General features: G+C 47.4%; 1 protein-coding gene and 1 pseudogene across 2 annotated transcripts in view; both read left to right on the forward strand.

Moving 5' to 3' along the window:
- Positions 1-3813, forward strand: part of LOC143767212 (uncharacterized) — a 39405-nt pseudogene extending 35592 nt beyond the window's left edge. The window contains exon 10 of the transcript XR_013213685.1: positions 387-3813. The product of XR_013213685.1 is annotated as an uncharacterized LOC143767212 (transcript). The remainder of the gene's footprint in view (positions 1-386) is intronic.
- Positions 1-23940, forward strand: part of LOC143767207 (uncharacterized) — a 206584-nt gene that overhangs the window by 130667 nt on the left and 51977 nt on the right. The window lies entirely within an intron of this gene.

A 23940-nucleotide genomic window follows, 5' to 3' on the forward strand; every position in this document is an offset into this window, starting at 1 on the left:
ACTCAGCAGTTGATATAAGAAGGTTAAAAAGACATATATTTTTTTTATTTTTACAAGAAAAAAACAGATGACACCCAGATTGCAAAAACTGGCACATGGTCATTGACTCATAGGAAAAAGTCATTTTTCTCAGTTATCACTAAAAAAAATGTATGTGTGATAGAGGCCTACGGCCTCCATTATGAGACACTACTGAACATGTAACTGGAAGAGATTGTTGAGGGGCACACTAAAATATGAACTTATGGATTAGAAAACTTCTGCAGTGAAAAAAAAAAACAACAAGGATGTTTGCAAGGAGAAGTTTTAAAATATATAATATAATTATTATAGCTTAAATGCACTTTTAATAAAAAAAATAATAAAATCAATCTTATTCTTGACAGATGACTGTACCAGGAGTTCAGAGGGAAACCTGATATTTTCAGATTTTATAGCAGATGATCATCTTATTAAACCAGATACATGTGAAGAACATGCAATGATCCTAGATATACATCCAGCTCTTCACAGCAAAGCTCTATCATCAGATCCTATTCAATGGGTCGTTTCTCCTGCTTCATCAAAGGCCATTAAGGAAAAGAAAAGTCACAGAAAATTTGTTAAACAACAAATGGCTCAGGTAGAGGAGAAAACGTTTTCATTGTCGAAAGGTGGGAAACGTTTTACAGAGAAATCACATCTTGTTACAGGTCAGAGACGTCACACAAGGGAAAATCCATTTACATGTTCAGAATGTGGGAAATGTTTTAGTCAAAAAATGAATTTTGTTACACATCAGAGAATTCACACAGGGGAGAAGCCATTTTCATGTTTAGAATGTGGGAAATGTTTTAGTCAAAAAACAAGTCTTGTTACACATCAGAGAATTCACACAGGTGAGAAGCCATTTTCATGTTTAGAATGTGGGAAATGTTTTAGAGCTAAATCACGACTTGTTACACATCAGAGAACTCACACAGGGGAGAAGACATTTTCATGTTTAGAATGTGGGCTATGGTTTAATTGTAATTCAAGTCTTGTTAGACATCAGAGAACTCATACAGGGGAGAAGCAATTTTCATGTTCGGAATGTGAGAAGTGTTTTAATAGGAAAGCACATCTTGTTATACATCAAAGAATTCACACAGGGGAGAAACCTTTTTCATGTTTGGAATGTGGAAAGTGTGTTAATTGCAGAACAAGTCTTGTTCAACATCAGAAAATTCACACAGGGGAGAAGCCATTTTCTTGTTCAGAATGTGGGAAATGTTTTAGTCAAAAAACAAGTCTTGTTACACATCAGAGAATTCACACAGGTGAGAAGCTATTTTCATGTTTAGAATGTGGGAAATGTTTTACAGCTAAATCACGACTTCTTACACATCAGAGAACTCACACAGGGGAGAAGCCATTTTCATGTATAGAATGTGGGCTATGGTTTAATTGTAATTCAAGTCTTGTTAGACATCAGAGAACTCATACAGGGGAGAAGCAATTTTCATGTTCGGAATGTGGGAAGTGTTTTAATAGGAAAGCACATCTTGTTATACATCAAAGAATTCACACAGGGGAGAAACCTTTTTCATGTTTGGAATGTGGAAAATGTTTTAATTGCAGAACAAGTCTTGTTCAGCATCAGAAAATTCACACAGGGGAGAAGCCATTTTCTTGTTCAGAATGTGGGAAATGTTTTATTTGGAATTCACATCTTGTTGCACATCAGAGAATTCACACAGGGGAGAAGCTGTTTTCATGTTTAGAATGTGGGATATCATTTAATTGTAATGCAAGTCTTGTTATACATCAGAGAACTCATACAGGGGAGAAGCCATTTTCATGTTCAGAATGTGGGAAGTGTTTTAATACAAAAACACATCTTGTTGCACATCAGAGTATTCACACAGGGGAGAAGGCATTTTCATGTTCAGAATGTGGAAAATGGTATAGCCATAAATACTATCTTGTTATACATCAGAGAATTCACACTGGGGAGAAGCCATATTCATGTTTGCAATGTGGGAAAAGTTTTAATTGTAAATCAAATCTTGTTACACATCAGAGAAGTCATACAGGAGAGATGCCATTTTCATGTTCAGAATGTGGGAAATGTTTTTATAGAAAAGGGGGTCTTGTTGCGCATCAAACAATTCACACAGGTATAAAGCTGTTTTCATGTTCAGAATGTGGGAAATGTTATAGAGAGAAATCCAAGTTTGTTAGACATCAGAAAATTCACACTAGAGAAAAGTCATTTTCATGTTCGGAATGTGGGAAACATTTTAATCGGAAAGGAAATCTTGTTAGACATCAGAAAATTCACACAGGGGAGTAATCATTTTTATGTTTAGAATGTGGGAAATGTTTTCATTGAAAAACAAATCTAAATTCACATCAGAGAATTCACACAAGGAAGGAGCCATTTTGTAAAGATTCTGAGAGCAGAATAGAGACAAAGACACTGATTCAAGAGATGTGTGAATTACGGCACTAATTGCTCTAGATTTTATAAAATCATAGTTTTATTAGCAGGAGGTTTTCATTAGAAGACCAGTAAACATGCTGTAACCTGTAAGTGACCACCTGGTTCTTCACTAGAGCCCTGATGATGTGGGTAGACTTGAGCTGCAGGTGGTGCCAGGTACCACTCTAGTATAGGCCCCGGTACAGTAGCAGCTGACCCCAAGGAGACAGGGACAGAGGTTCGGACTCTGAGTAGCTGGTAGGAGTGGAGCTGGTTCACAGGGTGATGTGACGGCTACTGCAACAAGTTCAGGAGTACTTCACTGAAGGTGAAGATAGGGACAGAGGACTGACTTAGGTACAGGAACACATGTACTGGTTCAGACAGGGCAGGTCAAGGAGCGGTAAGGGCCTAGTGGGTTTGGGTATCAGGATCAGGTACAGACAGGGCGTACAGTATCAGGCTCACGTAGAACTGATATAGAGAACCTAACAACAGTGAAGCAATGCACAAATACAATGTACTAATGTTGCTCATGCACCTCCCTATAGGCATGGCCGTTGCAGTGAGCATGTCCGCATCCCTTCCGGGAGGAGGAAGGGAGATTGTGCAGGGATGCCGGCACTGACATTACACCAAGTAGTCATTCATATTCCAGAACTCTGATTGGCAGCTCTCTGCCTATGCACAGTGTGAACAGAAAGCTGTCAATAACGTGTGGGGGGATACACATAGTTAAGTATTTAGAGAACTGACAGATGAGACATGAGAACAGTGTGTTGATGTATTAAGCATAAAATGATCCTTGAAAACTTAAAATTACTTATGCATCTCTTCATTGTTTTTATTGTCGTTAATGTGCAAAATTATTTTATTTGGAGTGTGTGCAGAAGCATCATCGCTGTGAACTAGGATTTTGACTTAGAGAACCTGTCAGCAGGATTTAGCTTTAGAATTTAATATCACTATTACTCTGATTAAATCAATACCACTGATGAAGGAATCTGATCAGCGGTTCTTGTTTAATCATGGTCTTAAGTTTTCTTCTGATGACACCTTAAAATGGAAGTGGCACATGTGCAGATTAAGATGTCGACTCATTGAAGACGTCATTGAGCCAAGATCTTAATCTGTGCATGGGCCGCCTCAGGTGCCAATTTATTGAAAACCAAAAATACGGCTGTAGAATCCAACTGAGCACGTGCCAGCATGCTGATGATGTCAGTAGTGATGCAAAATTTAAAAATGGAAGCCGGGCACTGAAGAATCAGTGACCTGTAGGAACAGAAGAGGCATGCGAAGGGGCCGTGCAGAAAAAGATCCACCCACTTCAGGCCCCCTGATGCACAGAAAACGTCATCAGAATAAAACTTAAAGGGCACCTGTCACCCCGTTTTTTCAGTATGAGATAAAAATACTGTTAAATAGGGCCTGGGCTGTGCATTGCAATAGTGTATTTTGTGGACCCCGATTCCCCACCTATGCTGCCAAAATACGTTACCAAAGTAGCCGTTTTCGCCTGTCAATCAGGCTGGTCTGGTCAAAAGGGCGTGGTGTCTTCCCCCAGATCTTGCTTAGTTTTCCGTTGGTGGCGTAGTGGTTTGTGCATGCCCAAGGTCCCGAATCCACTGCACAGGGGAGTTAAAAGAGCGCGATGTGCACTATTTCATTGGTGTTCGGTGGGGGCGGCCATCTTCCTTTGGCCGCGCGTGCGCAGAAGCGGCGCTCTGCTGGCCGCGGCTTCAGGAAAATGGCCGCGGGATGCCGCGCGTGCGCAGATGGAGATCGCGGCGGCCATTTTCCTGAACCAGAGTTCGCATCTCGGCTTCAGGAAAATGGCCGCCGCGATCTCCATCTGCGCACGCGCGGCATCCCGCGGCCATTTTCCTGAAGCCGCGGCCAGCAGAGCGCCGCTTCTGCGCACGCGCGGCCAAAGGAAGATGGCCGCCCCCACCGAACACCAATGAAATAGTGCACATCGCGCTCTTTTAACTCCCCTGTGCAGTGGATTCGGGACCTTGGGCATGCGCAAACCACTACGCCACCAACGGAAAACTAAGCAAGATCTGGGGGAAGACACCACGCCCTTTTGACCTGACCAGCCTGATTGACAGGCGAAAACGGCTACTTTGGTAACGTATTTTGGCAGCATAGGTGGGGAATCGGGGTCCACAAAATACACTGTTGTAATGCACAGCCCAGGCCCTATTTAACAGTATTTTTATCTCATACTGAAAAATGGGGTGACAGGTGCCCTTTAAAACCACACGTTCACACAAAGTACAAGTAACAGTGGCTAAAAGTAAATGCACTTTACCATTTACCCCATCTGTGCTGTCATTTATAGTTTCATTGTTTCCTGTCATGTACAGGTGCATCTCACAAAATTAGAATATCAAAAAGTTAATTTATTTCAGTTCTTCAATACAAAAAGTGAAACTCATATATTATACAGAGGCATAACAAACAGAATGATGTATTTCAAGTGTTTATTTCTGTTAGTGTTGATGATGCTTACAGCCAATAAAAACCCAAAAGTCACTATCTCAATAAATTAGAATACTTTATAACACCAGAATGAAAAAATGATTTAAAAATCCAAATTGTTGGCCTACTGAAATGTATATTCAGTAAATGCACTCAATACTTAGTTGGGGCTCCTTTGACATCAATTACTGCATCAATGCAACGTGTCATGGAGGCGATCAGTCTGTGGCACTACTGAGGTGTTATGGAAGCCCAGGTTGCTTTGATAGAAGCATTTAGCTCGTCTGCATTGTTGGGTCTGGTGTCTCTCATCTTCCTCTTGACAATACCCCATAGATTCTCTATGGGCCTAAGAGGTCAGATGAATTTGCTGGCCAATCAAGCAAAGTGATACTGTTGTTTGTAAACCAGGTATTGGTACTTTTGGCAGTATAGACAAGTGCTAAGTCTTGCTGGAGAATGACATTTCCATCTCCAAAAAGCTTGTCGGCAGAGGGAAGCATGAAGTGCTCTGAAATAAACTGGTAGACGGCTGCGCTGACTTTGGTCTTGATAAAACACAGTGGACCTACACAACCAGATGACATGGCTCCCCAAACCAACACTGATTGTGGAAACTTCATATTAGACCTCAAGCAGCTTGGATTGTCTATCTCTCCACTCTTCCTCCAGACTCTGGGACCTTGATTTCCAAGGTCTAGAGTGAAGTATCCACAATCAATGATGGTTTCGGGAACCATGTAATCTGCTGGTATAGGTACACTGTGTTTTATCAAGACCATAGTCAGCGCAGCCATCTACCAGGAAATTTTAGAGCACTTCATGGTTCCATCTGGTGACAAGCTTAATGGTGATGGAAATGTCATACTCCACAGGACTTAGCACCTGTCCACACTGCCAAAAGTACCTGGTTTAAAAACAACAGTATCACTGTGCTTGATTTGCCAGCAAACTCACCTGACTTTAACCCCATAGAGAATCTATGGGGTATTGTCAAGAGGAAGATGAGACACCAGACCCACCAATGGGTCTGCCAGTTTTGATTTTTTTTTTACTCAATACGCCGTTTAGCGATCAGGATAATCCATTTTGTATTGATAGATTGGGCGATTCTAAACTCGGCGATACCAAATATGTGTAGGTTTGATTTTTTTGTATTGTTTTATTCTGATTGTGGGGGATAGGGGGGTGATTTAAACTTTTATTTTTTTTATTTTTTTAAACACATTTTTTTTAACTTTTGGCATGCTTCAATAGACTCCATGGGAGACTAGAAGCTCAATCGCCTCTATGTAGCTGAATTACAGCATTGCTATGCAAATTGTCTCTTCAGGGTGGCGCTCATAGCAATCCATCATCAACAACCATAGAGGTCTCAAGGAGACCTGTGGTTGTGATGGTAACGCACTGATGACCCCCGATCACGAGACAGGTGTCAGCGGTGTGCGTATTTCTGGCCCGATGGCCGGTAGCTCTTGTTAAATGCCGCTGTCAGCGTTTGACAGCGGCATTTAACTAGTTAATAGGAGCGGGTGGATCGCGATTCAGCTGGCGCCTATTGCGGGCACATGTCAGCTGTTCAAAACAGCTGACATGTCACGGCTTTGAGGTGGGCTCACTGCCGGAGCCCACCTCAAAGCGGGGGATACTGCCAGCTGACGTACTATTCCGTCAGCTGGCAGAAAGGGGTTAAAATCATTTTTTCAAGCTGATGTTATAAAGTATTCTAATTTACTGAGCTAATGACTTTTGGGTTTTCATTGGCTGTAAGCCATAATCATCAACATTAACAGAAATAAACACTTGAAATAGATCACTCTGTTTGTAATGACTCTATATAATATATGAGTTTCACTTTTTGTATTGAAAGCTGAAATAAATTTACTTTTTGATTATATTCTAATTTTGTGAGAAGCACATGTACATGTTGTTCCAGTCACACTGTTGGTTCCTTCTTAGTATGGTGTATACTATTAAAGGGTTTTAAAAATTAGTACTAAAGGAACAAAACCTACAAGAAACAAAATGAGCAAAAAACTCTGCTGTAACTAAATAAGTAAAAAGCAAAAGTGCATTTAACCCCTTCACCCCCGGAGCTTTTTTCGTTTTCGTTTTTCGCTCACCTCCTTCCCAGAGCCATAACTTTTTTATTTTTCCGTCAATATGGCCATGTGAGGGCTTATTTTTTGCGGGACGAGATGTACTTTTGAACGATACCATTGGTTTTACCATGCCGTGTAACAGAAAACGGAAAAAAATTCCAAGTGTGATGAAATTGCAAAAAAAGTGCAATCTCACACTTGTTTTTTGTTTGGCTTTTTTGCTAGGTTCACCAAATGCTAACACTAACCTGCCATTATGATTCTACAGGTCATTACGAGTTCATAGACACCAAACGTTGTCTTTTATCTAAGTGGTAAAAAAAAATTCCAACGTTTGCTACAAAAAAAAAAAAAATTGCGCCATTTTCCGATACCCGTAGCGTCTCCAATTTTCGTGATCTGGGGTTGGGTGAGGGCTTATTTTTTGCGTGCTGAGCTGGCGTTTTTAATGATACCATTTTGGTGCAGATACGTTTATTTGATTGCCCGTTATTGCATTTTAATGCAATGTTGTGGCGACCAAAAAAACGTAATTTTGGCGTTTTTATTATTTTTCTCACTACGCCATTTAGCGATCAGGTTAATCCTTTGTTTTTATTGATAGATCGGGCGATTCTGAACGCGGCGATACCAAATATGTTTAGGTTTGATTTTTTTTAATTGTTTTTATTTTGATTGGGGCGAAAGGGAGGTGATTTGAACTTTTTATATATTTTTTTATTTTTTTTATATTTTTAAACACTTTTTTTTTATTTTGGCATGCTTCAATAGCCTCTATAGGAGGCTAGAAGCATGCACTACACGATCGCCTCTGCTACATAGAGGTGAAGCACAGATCACCTCTATGTAGCAGAAATGCAGGGTTGCTTTGAACGCCGACCACAGGGAGGCTCTCAAAGCAATCGGCCATCAACAACGATAGAGGTCTCAAGGAGACCTCTGGTTGTTATGACAATGCACCGATGACCCCCGATCATGTGATGGGGGTTAGCGGTGCAAGCACTCCCGGCCGTGCGGCCGGGAGCACTATTTAAATGCTGCTGTCAGCGCTTGACAGCGGCATTTAATTAGTTAATGGGCACGGGCGGATCGCGATTCCGCTCGCACTCATTGCGCGCACATGTCAGCTGTACAAAACAGCTGACATGTCGCGGCTTTGAGGTAGGCTCACCGCCGGAGCCCACCTAAAAGTGAGGGTTCTGCCAGCTGACGTACTATTCCGTCAGCTGGCAGAAAGGGGTTAAATAACTCAGTGCTCTTAGTAATTCTGATATTGATCAAAAATAGCATAAAAGCCATCCCACCGTCGTCAAGGTGCCCCTGATCGGGACAGAACCTACACTATCTAATATTAAAAACCTTACCATGTGTCAGAGTTGACTTCAGTGTGTGAATAAGGGTAGACAAAAGGACCAATCTATGGACACCAGTCTGGGGAAGCTTTTAAATGTAATTACCAGCTCATGTGATACCATCACCATGTGATATTTCAATTTTCTTTTTTAATAAATTTGCAAAAATGTCAACATTTCTGGGGTTTTTTCAGTCAAAATGAGGATCAGAGTGTACATTAATGTGAAAAAATTAAGTTTTTTGAATTTACCAAATGGCTGCAATGAAAGAAAGAGTGAAAAATTTAATGGGGTGTGAATACTTTCCATACCCACGGTATATCCATCACACCAAGACAGAATAATATGACATACAATGGACAAATACCGCTAAATCATGACCAGATGATATATTACTACCACACAGTGACTGAATAGTGCCACATGCAAGGGAGAAATATTGCCACACCATGACCAGAACATATCTTACCACCACATAGTGTCAAAATACTACAATAATGATCATTAGTTAAAACCACAAAATTAGGAACACTAATGTTACCTCCAGTGACTTTTTACACAGGAGCTCTGTATATAGTACTATCGTGCAAGTGTACAGGTAATAAAATGATCCCCAGTGACATTATAAAACGCTCAGTATATAGTTTATAATGTACAGGTAATATAGTGATCACTGATGCGATTATACACAGCATCTGTGTATATAGTGCATGATGTGCAGGTAATACAATGATCAATAGTGACATTAAACACAGGAAATCTGAAAACCGTGTTTAATGTACAAGTAAAACCGGGATCATCAGTGACATTCTACACAGGAGCTTTGTATGTAGTACATAGTGTACTACAGATAACAACACACTGACTCATCAGTGACATTATACCCAGGAACTCTGTATACAGTGTCAGTGTACAGGTAATACAGTGATCATCGGTGACATTATACACAGGAGATCTGTATATGATGCCAGTGTACAGGTAATACTGTGATCGTCAGTGACATTATACACAAGAGCTCTGTATATAGTGTCAGTGTAAAGGAAAGTGACATTATAGACAGGAGCTCTGTATATAGTATAATAGTGTACAGGTAATTCAGTGATCACCAGTGACATTATACACAGGAGCTCTGTATATAGTGTACAGTAAGGCTACTTTCACACTAGCGTTTACCTGATCTGCGGCAGGCTGCGTACTTCCTCTGTGAAGCCCTGCCCTCGGCCGCACCTCCGCCGCTAGCTCCGCCTACTTCTGCATGCGGCCCGCATGCGACCTCCGTACCTATCTTTAACATTAGGTACGCAGGTCGTGCGGCTGTATGCGGATGCTGCCGCATGCGTCGGAAGTGCGGCCGAGGGCGGGGCTTCACGGAGGAAGTCCGCAGCCTGCCGCAGATCAGGTAAACGCTAGTGTGAAAGTAGCCTAAGTGTATCAAGTGTTGTGAATTAGACTTTTTTTGGCTCCCTCTTGTGGTTACTATTGATATGACTCTGGGATTTCCTTCCCTCAGTTTGCACCCAGCTGGGTCGTTACTTCAGGGGTGTTGCTATATAAACCTCCTGGAACCTTAGTCCAGTGCCTGGCATCAGTGTTATCAGACACATTCTGTTTGCTCCTGTTTGCTGGTCCTGGTTCGTGCTAAATTAAGCTAAGTCTGCTTCTTTGTTTTTTGGGTTATTTGTTTGCTATCATTTTTTGTCCAGCTTGTACTAAATGTGATTCCTGACCTTGCTGGAAGCTCTAGGGGGCTGGTGTTCTCCCCCCGGACCGTTAGACGGTTCGGGGGTTCTTGAATTTCCAGTGTGGATATTTTTGATAGGATTTTTTACTGACCATATAAGTTATCTTTCTATATTCTGCTATTAGCTAGTGGGCCTCTCTTTGCTAAATACCTAGCTCATTCTTATGTTTGTCTTTTCCTCTTACCTCACCGTTATTATTTGTGGGGGGCTTCTATCCAACTTTTGGGGTATTTCCTCTGGAGGCAAGAAAGGTCTTTATTTTCCCTACTAGGGGTAGTTAGCTCTCCGGCTGGCGCGAGACGTCTAGGATCAACGTAGGAACGTTCCCCGGCTGCTGGTATTTGTGGTGCTAGGATTAGTTATATGGTCAGCCCAGTTACCACTGCCCTATGAGCTGGTTTTCTGTATTTACCGACTTATCATTATTCCTGAGACCCTCTGCCATTGGGGTCATAACAGTATGCCAGGCCAACATTGAATGTTTAAAGCATCGTGTGGTGGTCTTGACTGATCACAAAAATTTGATGTATCTCGAGTCTGCTAAACGCTTGAATCCTAGACAGGCCCGCTGGTCATTGTTTTTCTCCCGTTTTGACTTTGTGGTCTCGTATTTACCAGGTTCAAAGAATGTGAAAGCTGACGCTCTTTCAAGGAGCTTTGTGCCTGACTCTCCTGGAGTCACAGAACCTGTCGGTATTCTTAAAGAAGGAGTTATTTTGTCAGCCATTTCTCCTGATTTGCGACGTGTGTTGCAGAGATTTCAAGCTGGTAGACCTGACTCTTGTCCACCTGACAGACTGTTTGTTCCTGATAAGTGGACCAGCAGAGTCATTTCCGAGGTTCATTCCTCGGTGTTGGCAGGTCATCCGGGAATTTTTGGCACCAGAGATCTGGTGGCTAGGTCATTTTGGTGGCCTTCTTTGTCACGGGATGTACGGTCATTTGTGCAGTCCTGTGGGACTTGTGCTCGAGCTAAGCCTTGCTGTTCCCGTGCCAGCGGGTTGCTCTTGCCCTTGCCTGTCCCGAAGAGGCCTTGGACACATATTTCCATGGATTTCATTTCTGATCTCCCGGTGTCTCGGGGTATGTCTGTCATCTGGGTGGTATGTGATCGCTTTTCAAAAATGGTCCATTTGGTGCCTTTGCCTAAGCTGCCTTCCTCTTCCGATCTGGTTCCTGTGTTCCTTCAGAATGTGGTTCGTTTACACGGCATTCCTGAGAATATTGTGTCTGACAGAGGATCCCAGTTTGTTTCTAGGTTCTGGCGATCCTTTTGTGCTAGGATGGGCATTGATTTGTCGTTCTCGTCTGCCTTTCATCCTCAGACTAATGGACAAACTGAGCGAACTAATCAGACTCTGGAGGCTTACTTGAGGTGTTTTGTTTCGGCAGATCAGGATGATTGGGTGACCTTCTTGCCGTTGGCTGAGTTTGCCCTAAATAATCGGGCTAGTTCCGCTACTTTGGTTTCGCCATTTTTCTGCAACTCTGGTTTCCATCCTCGTTTTTCCTCGGGACATGTGGAGCCTTCTGACTGTCCTGGGGTAGATTCTGTGGTGGATAGGTTGCAGCAGATCTGGAATCATGTGGTGGACAACTTAAAATTGTCACAGGAGAAGGCTCAGCGTTTTGCCAACCGCCGCCGCGGTGTGGGTCCCCGACTTCGTGTTGGGGATTTGGTGTGGCTGTCTTCTCGATTTGTTCCTATGAGGGTCTCCTCTCCTAAATTTAAGCCTCGCTTCATCGGTCCTTACAAGATATTGGAAATCCTTAATCCAGTGTCCTTTCGCTTGGATCTTCCGGTTTCGTTTGCCATTCACAACGTGTTCCACAGGTCTTTGTTACGACGCTACGTTGTGCCTGTGGTTCCTTCTGCTGAGCCTCCGGCTCCGGTGTTGGTTGAGGGCGAGTTGGAGTACGTGGTGGAGAAGATCTTGGATTCTCGTCTCTCCAGGCGGAGGCTTCAGTATTTGGTCAAGTGGAAGGGTTATGGTCAGGAGGATAATTCCTGGGTGGTTGCCTCTGATGTGCATGCAGCCGATTTAGTTCGTGCCTTTCACGCTGCTCATCCTGATCGCCCTGGTGGTCTTGGTGAGGGTTCGGTGACCCCTCCTTAAAGGGGGGGTACTGTTGTGAATTAGACTTTTTTTGGCTCCCTCTTGTGGTTACTATTGATATGACTCTGGGATTTCCTTCCCTCAGTTTGCACCCAGCTGGGTCGTTACTTCAGGGGTGTTGCTATATAAACCTCCTGGAACCTTAGTCCAGTGCCTGGCATCAGTGTTATCAGACACATTCTGTTTGCTCCTGTTTGCTGGTCCTGGTTCGTGCTAAATTAAGCTAAGTCTGCTTCTTTGTTTTTTGGGTTATTTGTTTGCTATCATTTTTTGTCCAGCTTGTACTAAATGTGATTCCTGACCTTGCTGGAAGCTCTAGGGGGCTGGTGTTCTCCCCCCGGACCGTTAGACGGTTCGGGGGTTCTTGAATTTCCAGTGTGGATATTTTTGATAGGATTTTTTGCTGACCATATAAATTATCTTTCTATATTCTGCTATTAGCTAGTGGGCCTCTCTTTGCTAAATACCTAGCTCATTCTTATGTTTGTCTTTTCCTCTTACCTCACCGTTATTATTTGTGGGGGGCTTCTATCCAACTTTTGGGGTATTTCCTCTGGAGGCAAGAAAGGTCTTTATTTTCCCTACTAGGGGTAGTTAGCTCTCCGGCTGGCGCGAGACGTCTAGGATCAACGTAGGAACGTTCCCCAGCTGCTGGTATTTGTGGTGCTAGGATTAGTTATATGGTCAGCCCAGTTACCACTGCCCTATGAGCTGGTTTTCTGTATTTACCGACTTATCATTATTCCTGAGACCCTCTGCCATTGGGGTCATAACAATCAAGATGGAGAATGAATGGAGAAGTGATCATGTATGGGTGCAACTATCTCTATTTTATTCTTAAGGTAATTTCCAAAGTGTTGGGAAGATGTGCTAAGGGACTGGACTCAGCTTTCTAGCAAGTGCCAGCCCTGAACTTCTGAGTTATGAGACCCTAGCATGCAAAGTGGAATCTCGCATCAGTCTGCTGCCCTATTAACAGTGAAAATATGTGAGCAAAATCAGCTCTGCTACATCCTTTACGAAGCGGTTACGCAATGGTAATATCATTAGATTGGTTACTGATGGGTAACTTCTTAGTAAAGGATGCAGCAGTGCTGGTTTAGATGAAGGCATGAGATCTCATGATAACAGGCGATATCTCATGCTTTCTCTCTGAGGGGGCCATGGAAGGTTGTGGGATCCTGCAACCTGGAAATTCAGGTCTGACTTTTTCTGGAAAGTCAGGTCTTTTAAGGCAGCTTTTTTCAATACATGTTATTAATTGCTTTCTCACCTCCACTCCCATAATTGCCCTCTCCATCTCCTCCATCATTGCCTATTCCACCACCTCTGATTGTTTTCTCCCCCACTACCCACATCCTTGCCCATTCCAACACCTCCTTCATTACCTCCTGCCCTACCATCCCCATCGTCCGTTCCACCACCCCCACCGTCATTGCCTTCTCCCCCACCACCTCTATCATTCATTGCTTTCTCCCCCATCATTGCACTTTCCACCTCCTCCATCATTGCCCTCTCCCCCACCTATACATGCACCTCTCTGCAGACACACACACACAGAGCACCACTCACTTCTCTGTCCATTCCCCAGCAACATCTTTGTCGACGGCAGCTTCCTCTCAGGCACAGCCGCACGCTGAATGATGACATCATCCCTGCAGCTCCGCTGCCATTTTCTCCGGTAGGCGTCGGAGCTGCAGGCATCGCTTCCTGCCCGCCACACATAATGGCAATCTGGCCAGGGGCCCCCCAGAGCCTCGGGGCCTGATAAACAGACCAGATTGCCCTCAGTGTTGGCCACCTGCAATGGCCCCACTACACCTCTGGGCCGCCACAGGCTGCACATGCGGTATGTTAGTCATGGCCTGTGGATAGCACTGCCAGCTATTACAGTGAAATGAATATTCACCACTGCCTCCTTCTGCCTCCTGTCTCTCACTGCTGCTCTGCTGGCACCAGGCGGGCCCCCCGATTCACGGGCCCCATAGCATCTGCCTGGTGTGCCGCTATTAGCGACACAACACTGGCTGGGGGCTCCTGGGGCAGCGGGGGCCCTAGGCAGTTGCCGGCCTTGTATGCCAGCAGGTGTCAGTGCCTGGGCCCACTGGAGAATCCTCAGGTTCTCTGGTGGGCCAGTACGACTCTGGTTAGTAATGACGGCTCCTGGCACCTTCATCGATATTGATGATCTAAGTCATCAGTATGACAACCCCAGAAAACCACTTAAATGTTTTATTCTTTTAATTATTACCTCATATCATGGTGTGGCGCACTGGAGCTAGAACCTAGTACTGGACCACTCTGGGACTGGCACACGCTGGTATGGGGGAATTTGGGAATGGCATACACAGGTATTGATAACTAAACCAAAGAGCAAAAAAACCCTTAAAAATATATTTTATTATAATTATTAAAAACAAGTGTTCAAAAAGCAACCCAAGTGAGGGTAATGACAAGGAATCAGGGAAGAGGTCTGTCAATACAGATAATATTGGGTTAAATCTATCTCCTCTTGGTAGGCCCGGAGATCTGTTGGCCTACCTGTGCCCCCACTTATGCCAATCTGCTTCTTGGCTGGTGGGAGGACACGAAGGTCTTCAAGGATGAGGATGTCCCCACATTCAATATTGGGGCCACTATATAAATAACATCCTCGTCCTTTGGACAGGAGGTCATGACTCCTTGCAACTTTTGTCCAGAATCTAAATGACAATCAGTTAGGCTTAAAATTTACCTATGAAGTGGAGATAAGATTGCCTTTCTAGATGGTTTGCTATCCGTGCAAACACATGGGTCCCTTAGAACATCAATTTATGGTAAACCTACGGCAACGACCTGCTCTACAATGGCAAAATTCTTCAATAAGTCACAAGACCTTAAAAATAGATTCAGATAGATTGTGGATATCCTAAACCAAATAGTTGATACAGCTTACCATAATGCACTGGGCAACAATAGAAAATCACCATTGACCCCAAAAGTAGAATCTGAAACAGATATTCTAACAAGATTGATGGGTACTTACGATGACCAACAACCTAAGATCATGAATATCCTCAGGAGACACTGGGACATTCTTAAAACCGACTCAGACATCTCAAAATGGATAACATCCAGTAAATCTGTGACATATAGAAGAGGCAAATCCATAAAAGATCACCTTGTGCATAGTCACTTCACTTCCCCAAAAAATGAAGGAACATACCGTAATTGGAGAATAGGTCGTTTGGCCATTATAGCTTTTGCCGCAATATTACACCTTCCAATACATTTTCTAGCTTAGTAACAAATTGAACATATAGAAGCAGACAATTTGCAGATTGCAAAACCTCCGGAGTAGTCTACTTATGTACCTGTATATGTCCCAAAAGCTATGTCGGAAAGACAAAAAGACAGATCTCAGGAATAAGAGAGATACACCACTTGCTCGACACATCAATTCACAACACGGTGGGGACATAGGAGCTATCACCTTTAGGACAATAGAGGTGGTTGCCCCCTCTATTCATCAAGGAGACTGGGATAGGAAAACCTTGCAAAGGGTAAGTAGATGGATCGTCTGGTTAATGACCGTTTGTCCGGGGGGGAGCTTAATGAACAAATGAGCTTCTCGAGCTTCATTTAGCCACGATGGTTACGTGTTAGTACTATGATAGGAAACAATATGCAGGTTTGGTTGATTGTTACCGTAATAAAAATGCTACGATCTATAAACCCCTGAGAACATCCTTATTCATGGGAAGATGACACCCTCAGGTGGGAGTAGGGACCCATTAAGGATACCATTGGCCACTATTATGGTAACCCTGTTCCTGGTGGTTTATATATTTATATACATATTGGTATCAAAATATTTCCATCTTATTACATTAGAGATAAATTATTCTTTATGACCATATGATGTAAGTGGTTATCTTGGTCAAACCCTAAAAAACTCCCCTCTCCCAAAAACACTTCCTAATTTTTTCATGTACAGTATATATTTACCAGTATAGTGATTACCTAGCATGTGAGGTGGTTTTCCCTTTGCATTTAATCAGTCTCAATACAATGGTTCTAAATGAGGGCTAATTATAAGCCACTATAGAATTATGTCAAAGTAATGTGACCTGACATCAGTGACACATAGACTGTGTAGCGCAGGACAGTAATTAATATATATGCGCCAGACAGTCTAAAATGATGATGCAATATATACAGTATAAGCTGATTTTCTGCAGTGTCAGCGAGGAGGTGGAGGGAGCGCTATGCAATCTACCACTCAAGACAGGGCAGATATTATGTCACCACAAGGATATGTACGCTACCGGGAGCGTCATTGTGGAGTTGGTGGAACGCATATGCGTTCTACCACCCCAGACGCTCTCTCAAGCGGGAAACAGCGCCAAACTGAACATTGCATTCAGAGTTTATGCATTTCTGGACACAATCAGGTGGGTAATTTGTACAGGTGCCCTGGTATAAATAAGTACAGGGACCTGACACCCGTGGCACAGAGACTATCTGGGAGGGGTGGATTGACACCCTCATTCAGCTCATGGACCTATGAAGGTTCCCCTCAACATCTAGTCCCCTGATGAAACCCCAAGGAAAGGAAAACTGGGAGAAACGCATTGACAGGTAGACCAACAGATCTCAGGGCCTACCAGGGGGAGATAGTTTTAACCCAATATTGTATGTACTGACAGACCTCTTCCCTGATTCCTTGTCATTACCTCACTTGTGTTGTTTTTTGACCACTGGTTCTTTTTAATAATTATTAATAAAACATATATTTTTAAGTGTTTTTTTGCTCTTAGGTTTTGTTGTCTTTTTTACCCTTTTCTGGTTTATAAATTGTGTGGTTTTACGACATACATAGGTATTAAGCATCTGGGACTGACATACATGGGCATGGGGCATCTGTGACTGGCACACAGGTATAGGGTCATTTGTGACTGGCATGCACTGGTATGGTGCATCTGGGACCTGCACACACTGGTATGGGGCATCTGGGACCTGCACACACTGGTATGGGGCACCTGGGACCTGCACACACTGGTATGGGGCATCTGGAACCTGCACACATGGGTATTGAGCATATGAGACCTGCACACACTGGTATGGTACATCTGGGACCTGCACACATGGGTATGGAGCATCTAGAACTGGCAAACACTGGTATGGTGCATCTGGGACCTGCACACAATGGTATGGTGCATCTGGGACCTGCACACATGAGTATGGGGCACCTGGGACCTGCACACACTGGTTTGGTGCATCTGGGACCTGTACATACTGGTATGGTTTATCTAGGACCTGCACACACTGGTATGGGGCATCTGGGACCTGCACACACTGGTATTGGGCATCTGGGACCTGCACACATGGGTATAGGGCATCTGGGACCTGCACACATGGGTATGGGGCATCTGGGACCAGCACACAATGGTATAGTGCATCTGGGAGCTGCACACATGGGTATGGAGCACCTGGGACCTGAACACACTGGTATGGTGCATCTGGGACCTGCACATACTGGTATGGGGCATCTGGGACCTCCACACACTGGTATGGGGCATCTGGGACCTGCACACACTGGAATGGTGCATCTGGGACCTGCACACACTGGTATAGTGCATCTGGGAGCTGCACACATGGGTATGGAGCACCTGGGACCTGAACACACTGGTATGGTGCATCTGGGACCTGCACATACTGGTATGGGGCATCTGGGACCTGAACACACTGGTATGGTGCATCTGGGACCTGCACATACTGGTATGGGGCATCTGGGACCTGCACACACTGGTATGGGGCATCTGGGACCTGCACACACTGGAATGGTGCATCTGGGACCTGCACACACTGGTATGGGGCACCTGGGGCATGCACACACGGTATGGGGCATCTGGGACCTGCACACACTGGTATGGGGCACCTGAGACCTGCACACGCTGGTATTGGGCATCTGGGACCTGCACACATGGGTATAGGGCATCTGGGACCTGCACACATGGGTATGGGGCTTCTGGGACCTGCACACACTGGTATTGGGCATCTGGGACCTGTACACATGGGTAAGGGGCTTCTGGGACCTGCACACACGGGTATGGGGCATCTGGGACCTGCACACACTGGTATGGGGCATCTGGGACCTGCACACACCGGTATGGAGCATCTGGGACCTGCACACACTGGTATTGGGCATCTGGGACCTGCACACATGGGTATAGGGCATCTGGGACCTGCACACATGGGTATGGGGCATCTGGGACCAGCACACAATGGTATAGTGCATCTGGGAGCTGCACACATGGGTATGGAGCACCTGGGACCTGAACACACTGGTATGGTGCATCTGGGACCTGCACATACTGGTATGGGGCATCTGGGACCTGCACACACTGGTATGGGGCATCTGGGACCTGCACACACTGGAATGGTGCATCTGGGACCTGCACACACTGGTATGGGGCACCTGGGGCATGCACACACGGTATGGGGCATCTGGGACCTGCACACACTGGTATGGGGCACCTGAGACCTGCACACACTGGTACTGGGCATCTGGGACCTGCACACATGGGTATAGGGCATCTGGGACCTGCACACATGGGTATGGGGATTCTGGTACCTGCACACACTGGTATTGGGCATCTGGGACCTGTACACATGGGTATGGGGCTTCTGGGACCTGCACACACGGGTATGGGGCATCTGGGACCTGCACACACGGGTATGGGGCATCTGGGACCTGCACACACCGGTATGGAGCATCTGGGACCTGCACACACTGGTATGGGGCATCTGGGACCTGCACAAACGGGTATGGGGCACACACTGGTATGGGGCATCTGGGACCTGCACACACTGGTATAGTGCATCTGGGACCTGCACACATTGGTATGGGGCTTCTGGGACCTGCACACATGGGTATGGGGCATCTGGGACCTGCACACACTGTTATGGGGCACCTGGGACCTGCACACATGGGTATGGGGCATCTGGGACCTGCACACACTGGTATGGGGCACCTGGGACCTTCACACACTGGTATGGGGCATCTGGGACCTGCACACACTGTTATGGGGCATCTGGGACCTGCACACACTGGTTTGGGGCATCTGGGACCTGCATACACGGGTATGTGGCATCTGGGACCAGCACATACGAGTATGGGGCATCTGGGACCTGCACACACTGGTATTGGGCATCTGGGACCTGCACACATGGGTATGGGGCATCTGGGACCTGCACACATGGGTATGGGGCATCTGGGACCTGCACACATGGGTATGGGGCTTCTGGGACCTGCACACACGGGTATGGGGCATCTGGGACCTGCACACACTGGTATGGGGCATCTGAGACCTGCACACACGGGTATGGGGCACCTGGGACCTGCACACACTGGTATGGGGCATCTGGGACCTGCACACACTGGTATGGTGCATCTGGGACCTGCACACATTGGTATGGTGCATCTGGGACCTGCACACACTGGTATGGGGCATCTGGGACCTGCACACACTGTTATGGGGCACCTGGGGCCTGCACACATGGGTATGGGGCATCTGGGACCTGCACACATGATTATGGGGCACCTGGGACCTGCACACACTGGTTTGGTGCATCTGGGACCTGTACATACTGGTATGGTTTATCTAGGACCTGCACACACTGGTATGGGGCATCTGGGACCTGCACACACTGGTATTGGGCATCTGGGACCTGCACACATGGGTAGAGGGCATCTGGGACCTGCACACATGGGTATGGGGCATCTGGGACCAGCACACAATGGTATAGTGCATCTGGGAGCTGCACACATGGGTATGGAGCACCTGGGACCTGAACACACTGGTATGGTGCATCTGGGACCTGCACATACTGGTATGGGGCATCTGGGACCTCCACACACTGGTATGGGGCATCTGGGACGTGCACACACTGGAATGGTGCATCTGGGACCTGCACACACTGGTATAGTGCATCTGGGAGCTGCACACATGGGTATGGAGCACCTGGGACCTGAACACACTGGTATGGTGCATCTGGGACCTGCACACACTGGTATGGGGCATCTGGGACCTGCACACACTGGTATGGGGCATCTGGGACCTGCACACACTGGTATGGTGCATCTGGGACCTGCACACACTGGTATGGGGCACCTGGGGCATGCACACACGGTATGGGGCATCTGGGACCTGCACACACTGGTATGGGGCACCTGAGACCTGCACACACTGGTATGGGGCATCTGGGACCTGCACACATGGGTATAGGGCATCTGGGACCTGCACACATGGGTATGGGGCTTCTGGGACCTGCACACACTGGTATTGGGCATCTGGGACCTGTACACATGGGTATGGGGCTTCTGGGACCTGCACACACGGGTATGGGGCATCTGGGACCTGCACACACGGGTATGGGGCATCTGGGACCTGCACACACCGGTATGGAGCATCTGGGACCTGCACACACTGGTATTGGGCATCTGGGACCTGCACACACTGGTATTGGGCATCTGGGACCTGCACACATGGGTATAGGGCATCTGGGACCTGCACACATGGGTATGGGGCATCTGGGACCAGCACACAATGGTATAGTGCATCAGGGAGCTGCACACATGGGTATGGAGCACCTGGGACCTGAACACACTGGTATGGTGCATCTGGGACCTGCACATACTGGTATGGGGCATCTGGGACCTCCACACACTGGTATGGGGCATCTGGGACCTGCACACACTGGAATGGTGCATCTGGGACCTGCACACACTGATATGGGGCACCAGAGACCTGCACACACTGGTATTGGGCATCTGGGACCTGCACACATGATTATAGGGCATCTGGGACCTGCACACATGGGTATGGGGCTTCTGGGACCTGCACACACGGGTATGGGGCATCTGGGACCTGCACACACGGGTATGGGGCATCTGGGACCTGCACACACCGGTATGGAGCATCTGGGACCTGCACACACTGGTATGGGGCATCTGGGACCTGCACAAACGGGTATGGGGCACCTGGGACCTGCACACACTGGTATGGGGCATCTGGGACCTGCACACACTGGTATGGTGCATCTGGGACCTGCACACATTGGTATGGGGCTTCTGGGACCTGCACACATGGGTATGGGGCATCTGGGACCTGCACACACTGTTGTGGGGCACCTGGGACCTGCACACATGGGTATGGGGCATCTGGGACCTGCACACACTGGTATGGGGCACCTGGGACCTTCACACACTGGTATGGGGCATCTGGGACCTGCACACACTGTTATGGGGCATCTGGGACCTGCACACACTGGTTTGGGGCATCTGGGACCTGCATACACGGGTATGTGGCATCTGGGACCAGCACATACGAGTATGGGGCATCTGGGACCTGCACACACTGGTATTGGGCATCTGGGACTTGCACACATGGGTATGAGGCTTCTGGGACCTGCACACATGGGTATGGGGCCCCTGGGACCTGCACACATGGGTATGGGGCATCTGGGACCTGCACACACTGGTATGGGGCATCTGGGACCTGCACACACGGGTATGGGGCACCTGGGACCTGCACACACTGGTATGGGGCATCTGGGACCTGCACACACTGGTATGGTGCATCTGGGACCTGCACACATTGGTATGGTGCATCTGGGACCTGCACACATTGGTATGGTGCATCTGGGACCTGCACACACTGGTATGGGGCATCTGGGACCTGCACACACTGTTATGGGGCACCTGGGGCCTGCACACATGGGTATGGGGCATCTGGGACCTGCACACACTGGTATGGTGCACCTGGGACCTTCACACACTGGTATGGGGCATCTGGGACCTGCACAAATGGGTATGGGGCACCTGGGACCTGCACACACTGGTATGGGGCATCTGGGACCTGCACACACTGGTATGGTGCATCTGGGACCTGCACACATTGGTATGGGGCTTCTGGGACCTGCACACATGGGTATGGGGCATCTGGGACCTGCACACACTGTTATGGGGCACCTGGGACCTGCACACATGGGTATGGGGCATCTGTGACCTGCACACACTGGTATGGGGCACCTGGGACCTTCACACACTAGTATGGGGCATCTGGGACCTGCACACACTGTTATGGGGCATCTGGGACCTGCACACACTGGTTTGGGGCATCTGGGACCTGCATACACGGGTATGTGGCATCTGGGACCAGCACATACGAGTATGGGGCATCTGGGACCTGCACACACTGGTATTGGGCATCTGGGACCTGCACACATGGGTATGGGGCATCTGGGACCTGCACACATGGGTATGGGGCTTCTGGGACCTGCACACACGGGTATGGGGCATCTGGGACCTGCACACACTGGTATGGAGCATCTGGGACCTGCACACACTGGTATGGGGCATCTGGGACCTGCACAAACGGGCATGAGGCACCTGGGACCTGCACACACTGGTATGGGGCATCTGGGACCTGCACTAACTGGTATGGTGCATCTGGGACCTGCACACATTGGTATGGGGCTTCTGGGACCTGCGCACATGGGTATGGGGCATCTGGGACCTGCACACACTGTTATGGGGCACCTGGGACCTGCACACATGGGTATGGGGCATCTGGGACCTGCACACACTGGTATGGGGCACCTGGGACCTTCACACACTGGTATGGGGCATCTGGGACCTGCACACACTGGTTTGGGGCATCTGGGACCTGCATACACGGGTATGTGGCATCTGGGACCAGCACATACGAGTATGGGGCATCTGGGACCTGCACACACTGGTATTGGGCATCTGGGACCTGCACACATGGGTATGAGGCTTCTGGGACCTGCACACATGGGTATGGGGCACCTGGGACCTGCACACATGGGTATGGGGCATCTGGGACCTGCACACACTGGTATGGGGCATCTGGGACCTGCACACACGGGTATGGGGCACCTGGGACCTGCACACACTGGTATGGGGCATCTGGGACCTGCACACACTGGTATGGTGCATCTGGGACCTGCACACATTGGTATGGCGCATCTGGGACCTGCACACATTGGTATGGTGCATCTGGGACCTGCACACACTGGTATGGGGCATCTGGGACCTGCACACACTGTTATGGGGCACCTGGGGCCTGCACACATGGGTATGGGGCATCTGGGACCTGCACACACTGGTATGGTGCACCTGGGACCTTCACACACTGGTATGGGGCATCTGGGACCTGCACACACTGGTATGGGGCATCTGGGACCTGCATACACGGGTATGTGGCATCTGGGACCAGCACATATGGGTATGGGGCATCTGGTACCTGCACACATGGGTATGGGGCATCTGGGACCTGCACACACTGGTATGGGGCACCTGGGACCTGCGCACACTGGTATGGGGCATCTGGGACCTGCATACACGGGTATGTGGCTTCTGGGACCTGCACACATTTGTATGGGGCATCTGGGACTTGCACACATGGGTATGGGGCATCTAGAACTGGCACACACTGATATGGGGCATCTATGACCTGCACACACTGGTATGGGGCATCGGGGACCTGCACACACTCGTATGGGACATCTGGGACCTCTATACACGGGTATGGGGCATCTGGGACCTGCACACACGGAAATGGGGCACCTGGGACCTGCACACACTGGTATAGGGCACCTGGGACCTGCACACATGGGTATGGGGCATCT

The sequence above is a fragment of the Ranitomeya variabilis genome, chromosome 4 (assembly GCF_051348905.1).
Source record: "Ranitomeya variabilis isolate aRanVar5 chromosome 4, aRanVar5.hap1, whole genome shotgun sequence".
In the NCBI taxonomy this organism is placed as follows: domain Eukaryota; kingdom Metazoa; phylum Chordata; class Amphibia; order Anura; family Dendrobatidae; genus Ranitomeya; species Ranitomeya variabilis.